This window comes from Etheostoma cragini, chromosome 2 (genome assembly GCF_013103735.1).
Source record: "Etheostoma cragini isolate CJK2018 chromosome 2, CSU_Ecrag_1.0, whole genome shotgun sequence".
Taxonomy (NCBI): Eukaryota; Metazoa; Chordata; class Actinopteri; order Perciformes; family Percidae; genus Etheostoma; species Etheostoma cragini.
The window spans coordinates 4,606,540-4,618,722 of record NC_048408.1 but is presented as its reverse complement, the minus strand read 5'-3'; the positions used below and the strand labels follow the sequence as shown (position 1 = coordinate 4,618,722).

At 40.2% G+C, this 12,183-nt stretch overlaps 1 long non-coding RNA gene across 1 annotated transcript in view; it reads left to right on the top strand.

The window, feature by feature from the left end:
- The window catches only part of LOC117936915, a 672,281-nt gene extending 663,312 nt beyond the window's left edge, over positions 1–8,969 (top strand). Inside the window, exon 3 of the long non-coding RNA XR_004655055.1 lies at positions 8,849–8,969. This is a non-coding gene — a long non-coding RNA (uncharacterized LOC117936915). The remainder of the gene's footprint in view (positions 1–8,848) is intronic.
- Positions 8,970–12,183: the final 3,214 nt, after the last annotated feature.

Sequence of the window (12,183 nt, the reverse complement as noted above, 5' to 3'; positions counted from 1 at the left end):
GGGGGGGGTGTTAGCGAATATGTACCTGCTGAGCATTTGCAATCCTGTGTTTATGGATCCTGATGCAGACCCCGGCATAGTCCACTTCATGGTGATCAGAACAATCAAAACTCTTCTTCTCTGATCAACACTGACTACGTTTACATGCACATAATATTCTGTTTTTTGCCTTTATTACTTAAAAGACGATATTCCGACTAAGCGGTTTTACATGGCTAATGAAAGTGTGTATTCCACTAATATTCACGTTCACATTTTTCTCAAAGTTTTCCAGAGCTGGCGGACGTGTTGGACCGTGTTAACACAGCGTCTCTCTTTCATTCCTTCCATCAGCTTCTTAAAGATGGGCGGCGTAGCGATGTGTGCTCACATCCAAAAACCTGTTGGTGTCCGGGTCTTTGATAAAATTTAAAAGTAGATGTGTTTCTCTTTCTAATCGGGTCTGCAGCCTGGCAAACTGTTGGCTGGTTGGTTTGTGTACAGAAACCATAGCAACGCACAGAGCAGACCATAAGCCGTAAACAGGCAAGAGGCCGTAAACTGGGTGTAAAAACCCTGATGGATGCCCCCCGCCCCCAGATCTGTTAGAAGAATAGAAAGTGGATCTGTCCATGGAACTATAGTCCACTTCCACTCTTTGTTATGGGTAACCAAAGAACAAAGTCCCATGATCCTGCGGGGCCCGTGGTGGATGGATGAGATGGTAAAGACACGTGGTTCTGCCTGTGTAGAGTGCTTACCGTATTGGTCAACAAAGTTTGGGTTTCCATAAAATGGTTATTGGCTCCAAGAAAGTGTGTGTGGCAGCGGCTTATACACTGTCGCATACTAGCAGCCTAAAATCTATTGTTATCTGCTTTCATATATTTAACTGCTCTTTAATGTATAATTTCTTTTACTGCAATATAACTTTAATTTTTGTATTTTATTTTTACTGGTTTTAACTGCTCTTTAATGTTTAATCTCTTGTACTGCACTATCTTATTATATTAATCTTTATATGATAAGAACTTTGAATTGCCCTCTTACTGGTATGTGCTCTACAAATAAAGCTGCCTTGCCTTGCCTATGAATATGATGCTATCGATGTATTCTATTGATTGATATATAATTTGAGTGTGCAGTTTTTTTTGTTATTTTGCTCCAATGATTCTACACCAGCTGTATCCTTCAAATTGTTGTAAAGACATTTAACAAAGACAAAAAAAATCATTGAGATTGATATCCACATTTAATCAATGTAAATTAAACCTCACTTTTAAGTTTTTTCTAATGTTGCAAATCCAGGATTTATTTACATTTGAGGTAATAGTATGTAAATTGCATCCCTCCAACATTAAAGGATGACTTTGTACTACAGAGTGTAGTCTTACCATTGCAAAACCTCTATGGAAATCAAAGCATCCTGCCATCATCTTGCCAAGCCTGTGCAGCCTTTTACAAAAGCACGGTTCTCAGCCAGCCACCTGTTGCTATGGTTACAAACACTGACTATCAGATTGGGAGTATAGTGTGTATTAAATGTCCTCTCGACCAGCATGTGTATATATATATATATATATATTTTTTTTCTTTAGGTCAGCGACACATCTCTTCTTGAGGAGATTACGAAAAGCAGATTGAAGGTGTAGGTGGCTGTCAGGTGGGCAGCTTAGCCCACCTGAGTAAGTACAACATGCTTTATTTGACATTAAAGAGACACTTGAATTGAATGACTCAGAAACTCGCTTTGTTAGTCTATCGTGTCCATCTACTGAAAATCCATGTCTCTTGTCATCTTCCCCAGTCTCTCAAGCCTTCCAACCTTCAGCTTGTGATGGAGGAGATGCTTGTGACGTCATTACTAAGGTTATTGATGTCACCTGCACTTCCTCTACTCCCCTAGACTTACTCTGGCTGCATCTCACTTCCCTTGCTGGCCCTCCTTCGTGAAGGCCGTCCTAAAGGTCTTATTCCAGCTATTATTCCGAGTATTTAGGGGCAAGAAAGGATTTTTGAGGAGCTTCGAGCAAGGATACACGAGACTATGAGAGAGGATACACGAGAGCAGCCTTCCTGGAAGTAGTTAACCTAAAAGCCGTCGCTAACCCCGCCCATACAGCTGACGTATTAACATGAATTTTCACAGGAAAGGACGTCTTATCCCTCTCAATACACATGTCCACGTTTCCTCTCTCCTGTCATGATTTCATTGCGTATCTCCAATGCTTCCTCAGTGGGACGGACTAAGATGTGGGGAAGGGAGGCAAGAGATGGAGCCGGGGACGCAATTTAAGGGAAATGAAATGCAGGGCCTATGTCCGGAATTATCCACTCGTTTCCCTACTCACTATATCGGGGACTTCTAAGTAGAGGAATATATACAGGGATGTAGTGGAGGCTAAACGCACGCAAACGCTGTTTACCTCCTAAAATTCTGAAATAGCGTTTACCCACCTCCAATGGGTGTTTATCCACCTCTTAATTGAGGAAATTATATTCGCCTCTAAATAGTGGTTATCACCTCTAGATATTGGTCACAAGCGTTCTAATTAAGCTTATGTTGTTTTAGTTTGACATTGTTCATTTCTAGTTTTGTAGGTTGTTAAACCTGATATGAAGTACATCTAAATGTGCTGCATTATAGTATGGAAAGAGGAGATGTCGTTAAGACACAGCACCCCGCCCTCAGAGATCATGGCATCCTCCCGCTTCAGCCATTTTGGGAGGATACCCACCAGCACGTAAACCGTAAATTCATTGTTTGTGTTAGCAACAGTCATGAGAATGAGGCCATACATCATGGTAGCTTGCTATCAGTGTTGACCAATCGCTTGTGTAGCAGACTGAATCAAAGATTTGTCAGTCACCAACCTAAACTACATTGCGTCTTATGTATGAATGGATTTTTAAAATGGATATCCGCCAGTTTTCTCAGCGCCATCAGGACAGCAGTTCTCCTCCTGATGCCAGCAAACCGCCTTGGTTACAATCCCAAAGTGAGTGAGCTCAGAAAACAGTTCTCAACTTCATGTTTTTGAGGTTAATTCATTGTAGATGATGTAGGTTCGTGGTATGTTCATGCCACTGACTTAACAAGCCACGGCGTTGATTAGGTTACCCCTTTCAGACACAAAGTTAACAAGCCACCTCTACCTCTTCCCATTAGCCCATGTTACAAGTAAAATTCAGGATGTATTGTCACATTAATAACTGGATGTAATTTCATGCATTCTCTGGCATTTAAGCCACTGAACGTTTATGACAACAAGCTCCTTTTGCTAGTCAGCCAATTAACCAACCGTGTTTTTGGTGTAGCCTGAAATAGTTTCATTTCTCATAATTACCTCACCCATAACACATAATCTAGAGTACCATGTCTTCACAACTAATAGTGGATGATGCTACATGGCTCTATATCCCAGACATAATAAAGTCATTAGAGAAATAACTGGGCTAGTTTTTACTGACTGGCTATGATTTGAAATGATTGACAGGAACCCCCCCCCCCCCCCCCCCCCCCCCCCCCCCCCCCCCCGCTCTTCTCTAAATGGTACTGCCACAGAGACAGTATTGAGTCAATAAACCTAAAGGTGTAGATAGGCTATGGCATTCAGACTGGATACCTAAACATTGCATGCATATTAAATCATCTACTGTAATTGTTTATCTGAAATGGTTAGTTCATAGGCCTTATATTGTGACCGGCTACTTGATTTGGTGTGCTAAGCTGCCTTTTCTCCATTTTAACTTTAAACTACATTGTGTAATAATTTCTCCCATCTAGCGGGGATATTGTTCAGGACAACTGAAACCTTACTGTCTACAAATCTCAACATACAGTATGTGATTACGTTCATGTTACAAGGTAAACAATCCTTTTTTATCATCAACGCGAGGAAAAGTATCCTAGATGTTGTTCTGTCTTTATTCAAAACCATGTCATAGAAGCAACTATAAAACTTCTAATTTACACAAATAGGTAGAATTACCTGTCGAAAAGAAAGCAGGCACCTTTGGCGTCCCTTTTAAAATCCTTGCACTTGAGCTCTTTTCCATCTTGAAAAAGCCACTCTAATACTATACTTTGGTCTTGTTGCTTGTCGTGTTGTTGTTTTAATTTTCTTTTTAAACGCAGTTACATGTCACATGTCCTCGAGAATAGGCCAACAGGCTTTCAAATCTGTCTGCAGTAAAGTAATGTTCTGCACTCCCTTCCTCCCTATCTGGCATTTGTCACAGTCAAGGCCACTGAGTGAACAGCACTCGGCGGAGCAGTGTGTCCTTTTCCTGCAAACATATTTCAAGATGGCGCATGATTCTTGAGCATCTACTCCAGTTCATGCAAGCGTAGATGTCAAATTGCAAGCCAATAGAAATACTTGAAATTGATGGTGGTGGTCACTATTCATAAAAAAGGACAAGTTTGTAAAGAGCTTTACAGATTTTGACAATGAACAACTACAAACGTTTCACAATGTAGCTTCAATGTTACAGAGGCGAGACAGACGATGCAGAGATCACAGAGAGAAGAGATTTAGAGAGGAGGGACATAGTGAGAGGAGATGAGGAGCAAGGAGGAAAAGAAAGAAAAACAGAGACTGAAGAAACAGAAACAGGACATTTTGAGAGAGAAGGAGAGACCAAGAGAGACACATCCACCGGGAGGCCGTGGTCCACGTTACTGGTGAACGCGTTGTGGTCCACTTGATTTTACCCACCTCTTCTTTTACCACTACCCCCCTGACTACATAGAGATCATCAGCGGCAGAAGGAAAAAGGAATACCATCCCACTCTACACATCATCATTTTCTCTGCACCAATAGTTATGTTACAACATTAAACCTACACTATTGTTGCTATGGCAGCATTACCTTATTCTTCCAAAACAACAATCCAGAAAGAGCCAGCTATTTGACACCCCCTTACCTATAAATCGATAAATTTCCTGAGCTTTATGAATCTTCATGAATTTATTCATTCATATTATCATTGTTTGCTAGGTGAGAGAAATTTGTAATGCATTGTGGTATAGCGCCCAATTATGAAACATATGCGTTAACCATGCATGGGGAAACAGCACGTCTCTCTCTCTCTCTCTCTCTCTCTCTCTCTCTCTGTCCATACCCTTCACTCTCTCTTACAGTTGGGCCAACATTTTCCCTTTCCAAGCTGTGTGATGTTCATGCGTATCTTTAAGTGTGTCTCTCCCTCTTTTTTGACACCTGCATGCTGTCAAGGACAGGCAAAAAATGACACAGGAGGTGGCAGCCACTGCTTAGGAACAAAACAGGCTTTGATGGTGTGTCATGCAGACCTCAAAACGTCCGGTGGACCTTGTACATCAAAGCCCTCAGAGTTGAAAAAGTGGCAGTAGAGATATTTCAGATGTCTGGAAACATAGGAAAAAATAGGTTGTGTACTTTCCCGCCTTTACTCTCTGCCAGCGGTTTACTGTGTTGCCTGGTGCAATCGGCAAGTCTTGAATATAACTGAATCATGAATACAGGTTCTCTCTCATCCATTACCTATCATACTTATCTTAGCCATGACTCTTGGCCCCAATACAGTCTTTTACCAGCTTCCCACACATCTACCTTTCAACCTTATCAGATCTATCTAGATCTTCTTATTAGTTATTATGAATAACCATTCATGTCAGAGTCAGACAGTTGTTGGTGTGATGTCTGTTGATGTTGGTTTATAACTCCGTTGTTTATTTCTTTTGCATTTTTGCATTGTCAAACACTTTGGGAAATGCTCATTACATTTACACAATCCATTTTCTAAATTGAGAGGTTTGATACCACATCAATGCTTTAATGTTATGTAACCAAGTATGGGGCTTTGTACTGAAACAGTCCGCTTGGCTCTTCACAATGTTCAGAAGTGTCCCCACCGATGAATCTAATGCTCACAAGGAGTTACGTTCTTTCACTATTGTTGGAGGAAGCAGTGACTTCGTGGAGGTCTTGTTGTCACCAGGAAGTTGCCAGGAAAAAAGAAAAGATGCTGGCCATGAGTTGGGCAGATGGATGAAGTGTTTTTCCTCAAGACATAGTTCTATAATCAATGCCTCTAGAACCCCAAACTGTCAATTTTAGATTTGTTTTTAGTTTATTGATCAAACTGAACTAAAATGTACTTTTAAAGCCCACAAATGTTGTTTAAGGCAGATTTTTAAGGCTAGCCGTACACATGTCCCTGCTTCATGAATTCATTCTATGCTAAGCTAATCACCTACTGGCTTTAACATCAACAATTGTTGAAAATATGTGCAGAGTAGAAGCAGTAACATCAGTCACAACATCAATCGCAATCATTTAGAATCCAATTTGTTGTAGAAAGATTATTTTTCCACTGCTACAACATTGTACAGAAGCAGCTTTTTTTCATTGGATCTTGCCAATTGTGAAGCTGTAGACTGGGAATTACCCAGATGGGCAGTCCACTATTGGAAGAATAATTGTCTTTGTGTAGTCCTTGTTTTCAAAAGTGTACGATCTATTTGAAGTAAGAGAAAATAGTCAATGAGGGCTTCAATAATTCATACTACACGTTACTGCTGGTGAGCACATATCTCTTTAAAAAAACGAAAAAACACTTCAGAATGTAGTACCATTAAAATGTGTAATGCCGAGTGTTTGGGTCTAACTTTCTTTCGTGCAATCCCTTGCAATACTTCAAGGAGTTGTTTATGTTTAGCGTTTCATGGCCTGATTGAGTGATGGTGCATCTTTGAACAGGTGGATCTGTATGAGTTTGAGAGCCTGGGGCCATTTTCTTTTACTCCCAGTCTGTCCTTGAAGTGATATAACTATTCACACTGCTGAGCTGAAGTAAACTGAGTGTTGTTTTTTTTCTATTTTGTAAAACATAAAATACTAATATTACATCTACTAACATAGATAAACCAAAGTAAATTGAAGCAAAACATGTGGTTTCTGTGCTACACAAATACAGGCGTGCTCTTCAAGAGGGTTTAAAATTTGATGTAATAGCTGGTGAATATTGCACTGTAGCACACACACACATACACACACATTTAGAGTCAAAAAGAATTGTTGTCATCAAAATGATACATACACAAAAACACTGCATCTCAGGAGAAATGTTTATTTTCAGAGACTGTCTCTTTCGCTTCCTCTCGCTCTCCTTCAAAGATCCTTGCCTCACCCAAGCTGCGTGAGTCGCTGCCTAGCCACCGTGGAGAGTTTGAAAGTTAAAAGACGGTGTTTATTGTTTCTAAAGGAATATGAGAATACACAGACATTTTCTGCCACTGCTGTCTTTTTGAAGTGCAATCTTTGTGCAGGGTTTTGGTTTACATTGGAGAATAGTCAAATAGAATGTATTACGCTTCAAATGTGATATGCTCTGCTCTCATCGTAATTGCACCGTGCAGGACCCCTTATCGTTTTCAAAGATGCTATTAGTGGAACTAAATTGGACATGATACATTATAACAACAATAAACTGGATTGGCACAGGTACGCCAATAACATCAATTGTTTTACTGATCAAAATAATATTGCAATAGTGTGTTCTGAAAACAGATTCTTAATCAACCGCTTGGTGTTCCCACTGGGAGGCAGGGGCTGTCACACATGGGGGGCATCATGTTGTCGTGTAGAGTTTCTATTCCAAATGAGATATTCACCTTCTGAACAAAGAGGCATAGGCTCTTACAGAGTGTGGCCAAACATCTAATTATCTATGCTATATTTCTTTTAATATCTTGTAATATTAGTTATCATAGCTTCTACTTGATATAATAGAATGTTATATATAATAGCTTGCCAACTGAGTCCTTGGATTTTTAAAGATACAAATTCCTGAATTTCATTCAAATAAAAAAAAGATTTCTGAGATAAAGACTTTGCATACAATTTTTGTTTACATATATATGTAGACCTGGTGTCCTTAATATGATTATGGCTGCACTTCAGAGTTATGGCCCTGGTATTGTACATGCTGGCTCACTGCTACATTATGACTTGAATTAATCATTACCATGTGAAGTACAACTGTGCTTTTTACTAACAAATTAAAGTGACTGCCTTGAAAGAAGAAAAATAGACGGGTTTCCCATTCAAAAACAACCGAGAATGGGCCAGCAGCGGAGGGGCAGAAAACACATTTCCTGACTGTCATGATAGGACAGATGTCCACATTTTCACCATTTACAAATAGACCAACTCGCTAGAAACCAGCGATATCACCTTCAAATGCTAAAATTGTACACATTGCACATTGAATTTAGACTCAGATTAAAGAAAAGGTTAGCTCTTTTAGGTTGTTGGGGGAGGGTTTTTTGAGAATTTCGAACTGCAGACCTCACGTCAGGCATGGTTGAGGCTGTAAGCCCTAGAGGGCCGGGTGAAGGCCTGACCAGCCCTACTCTGTCTCAGATGTGCTGGCCTGGATCAACGGAAGTAGGCTACATTTCCAGTATAAAGCCTTGTGCCGGATGTCAGGCTTTGCCCCTTACCTCCCACTCTTTGCCTGTTGCCTTTATAAAAAATCCTTTTTCTTCGGGAGACCACAAACAGTGAAATTTCAATCTGCTGGTTGAAAATGTCAAGTTTGAAGACAATTTGGATTGTGCGACAAAGCAGGCCTGCTTGGTTCTTTTAGAGAAGGATTGAAATGAATTACAAAGAACAAATTCATGGAATTTACTATGTGACTTGAACGTTTTGGGAACAATTGGTGGGGACTGGCTGTGGACATAATACAAAGTGGGATACACTGGTAAGAGCATATTACACTCAACCATGTATCCATATATTGTCGTTTGTTATTGACAAAAAAAGTCTCCTTTAGCGTCTAGCCCATTGGCATCATATTTAGACAAAACAAGACCAGTTAGATCTAGGGAAAGATCATGGGTGGGGTTCCAAAATGTAAGTTTCAGTGACACGTGAGACAAGAACGGGACACAACCCCCTGTCTCCTGGGTGAAAGTCCTGTTTTTGTTTGACCCATCCACCACTCCAGATTTTAGGATTACTCGCTACCTAAATACTAGGTCATCTTACAGCGTCGAGTTGTTGCTATGCAAGCTGTATTGACTGCAGACGCTGAAGCATGATGCTACCAACCACTGACCAAGCCTCAATGTTTTGGAGTTGGGAGTGAAAACGGGTTGAAATTGCTCACATCACTGTACTGTGTGAACACTTGACTTCATATAACATATGTGGGATTGTCTGTTGCAGGGTGCAAATGTTCCACCAAAACAAAGTCCTTCCACCGCTGCGTCCGGAGTTTAGCACCGCCCGTGAAGATTGTGATTGGTCTAATGAAATGCAAACAACATGTAGTGTTGTTCCTGACTCCACAGAGCTCTGGAGCTAGGTCTGGCAATGTGAGACTACTGATGGGCTTACCCTGACGTTCTTACCCTCATGCCTACGCCTGTTCCTCCGGATCATCCTGTCTAGCTTTGTGCCTCAGAGTTGAAATAAAACTCCAAGAAATCCACGCAAAGAGTGACATGTCCAAGTATTACAGGGAAAACAAAATCACTCATCCACTATGTCTTTAAAGATAGAAAAGCATAGAAACCTTTCTATAGAACTAGTTGTGGAGAAAAAATGTAAGAGATAAATTACAGGTAACCTTTCTGTAGTGGAGGTACTGCTAAACCAACAGCTGTCACACATAATAACAACTGAGGAGAAGGGGGAAGGAAAAATAAATCTATATGAAAGTGATGACAAAAAAAGCATTGGGGTTTTGAGGGGCTGAGGTCCACTGCAGTGTCATCTAAAAATGTCAGAGTAGCAGCAGTTACCGCTGAGACATACATGAAAGGCATCTGTCAACCATAGAGAAGGCTGGGCCACCACAAGGAAGGGAGCAATTATATACAACATTTGACTTACATAATCCAATTATAAGCAATAGCACTGGAACATTAACAGTTCATCGTTAATACCAAATGACTGAATGTTATTAACAGATCCCCTAGATTAGGTTGTACCGGCTCAGAGATCTGCGGTGCGTATCAAGGCAAATTTTTATTTTATGTAGCAGCTTTCAACAACAAGGCAATTGAAAGCACTTAACAAGAGACATAAAGGCAAAGCTCTGAATCAGCCGCAGCTGTCTGATTGTTTTTTTAGAAAGAAAGACAGAATTTTAATAGTCTAGGCTACTGAAGATATACCCATGGAGGCGTTTTTCTAAATCCTACTGAGACATTAGTCCTTCAGTTCTTGATTTATTCTCAAGGTAATGGTACGCTGATTTTATAATTGTTTTAATGTGGATGTTAAATTGTAGGTCTGAGTCCATGACTACACCGAGATCTCTTGACTGGTTTGTGGCTAATGTCAGCAATTGAAAGTACTGACTTGTAATTCAGGATAAAGAAGTGAATAAAATAAAGAACAATTTATACTTCAACAAATGATAAGTGATTTTCTTTTTTGGCCGTGGGGGAAGGAAAATGGAAGGTTTGATGTGGAATGTATCAGTGAGTTGTCTAGATTGTTCTTTTTAAGCGGGTCTTAAAGCTGCAGTGGGTATGAAGCAAAACAACATTTGAAGCAGAGTGAGACGATGCATGTCTTTTATTTCTTGTCTTAAAGGAGAATTCCGGCGCAATGACACGTGGGCACGGTGTCTACTGTTCTCCGGGAGATGATTTTATGCTAATAGAATGTGACCATGTTTAGCGCTAACACCTAATTATCTTATAACACTAGTCATCGTGAGTAACCAGTAACACAGCTCAAGCATGGCCTTTGTTGTTTGGCTGGTCATGACGGTTATCCCAAGCCTGTATCCAAATAGTACTGTCTTTCTAGACTCTCTTTTTAATAAACTGTCTGTAGATAGATAGATAGATAGATAGATAGATAGATAGATAGATAGATAGATAGATAGATAGATATACACTTTTTTGATCCCCGAGGGGAAATTCAATTTTCATTTCACGTAGTTCTCAACACTTCGGTGTACATGTAGGGACCCTGATTATGTTACTGAGGAAGTGTGGGGCTATTTTGAGCTTTCTTAGTGTGTGTGGAAATGGTGATTCCTTATTACTTTCACGGGCCCCGACGACTAGTGCTACAAGGTAATTAGCGGTTTGCGATAAAAACTGTTCACATTCTATAAGCATGAAATCATATCCCAGAGAATGGTCGACTCTGTGCGCATTTGTTTATAAGCCCTAGGTGTATTTCCCGCGGGCATTCTCCTTTAAGACAATAAATAACAGTCAATTAAAAAGGACGTGCATTAGATTTAAAAGAATTTAAAAAATACAGTAAATAACCCAAAAAGCTAAAATACAATGAAACATTAAATAGTCTACAACAATTAAAGTGCAGCTACAGTGCAGTGCATGTAAGATATGAATAAATTCCGATGCTGCGTTTCCATGTTTAGTTTTGACCCTGAGGACCAGGGTCAACGACACCTGTTGATCACCAGGGTCAATTGTCCCGGGCCCTGGGACAAGGGAGGGCCTAAAAGGGCATTTGGACATTACCCTGGGCACTCAAAGGACACCTATGTTATGGTCCCCCATCATTCAGTGTTTTATAAACAGTAGTATTTTAAACTTCATTTTGTTTGACATGAAGGAAGCCAGTGTAATCAGATCTATGAACTGGAGTGAGCAGTACTAGTCTTTTTGAGCCATTATCCTGGTCTTAGTGAGGACTCTGACAGCAAAACTCTGAATCAGCCGCAGCTATTTTAGAAAGAAAGACAGAATTACAATGGTCGAGCCTACGAAGATATAGACATGGAGAAGTGGAGTCATGGAGACATTAGTCCTTCAGATTTATTCTCAAAGAAATGGTACGCTGATTTTATAATTGTTTTAACATGGATGTTAAAATGTAGGTCTGATGATTGGTCCATGACTACACCGGGATCTCTTGACCGGTTTGTGGCCAATGTCAGCGACTGAACGTATGTACTACTTGGAATAACTTCAATCAGAATAAAGAAGTTAATGAAGTTAAGAAAACTGTATATTATAACATTGTAAGTGATTTTCTTTTTTGGCCCTGGGGGGAGGAAAATGGAAGGTTTGATGTGGGTCTGTATTAGTGAGTTGTCTAGATTGTTATTTTTTAAGCTGCAGTGGGTATAAAGCCAAACTACATTTGAAGTAGAGTGAGACCTCTTCCTGCAGCTCTCCCTCTCTGTCCCACAGGCATAAGCATTTACAGAACAGC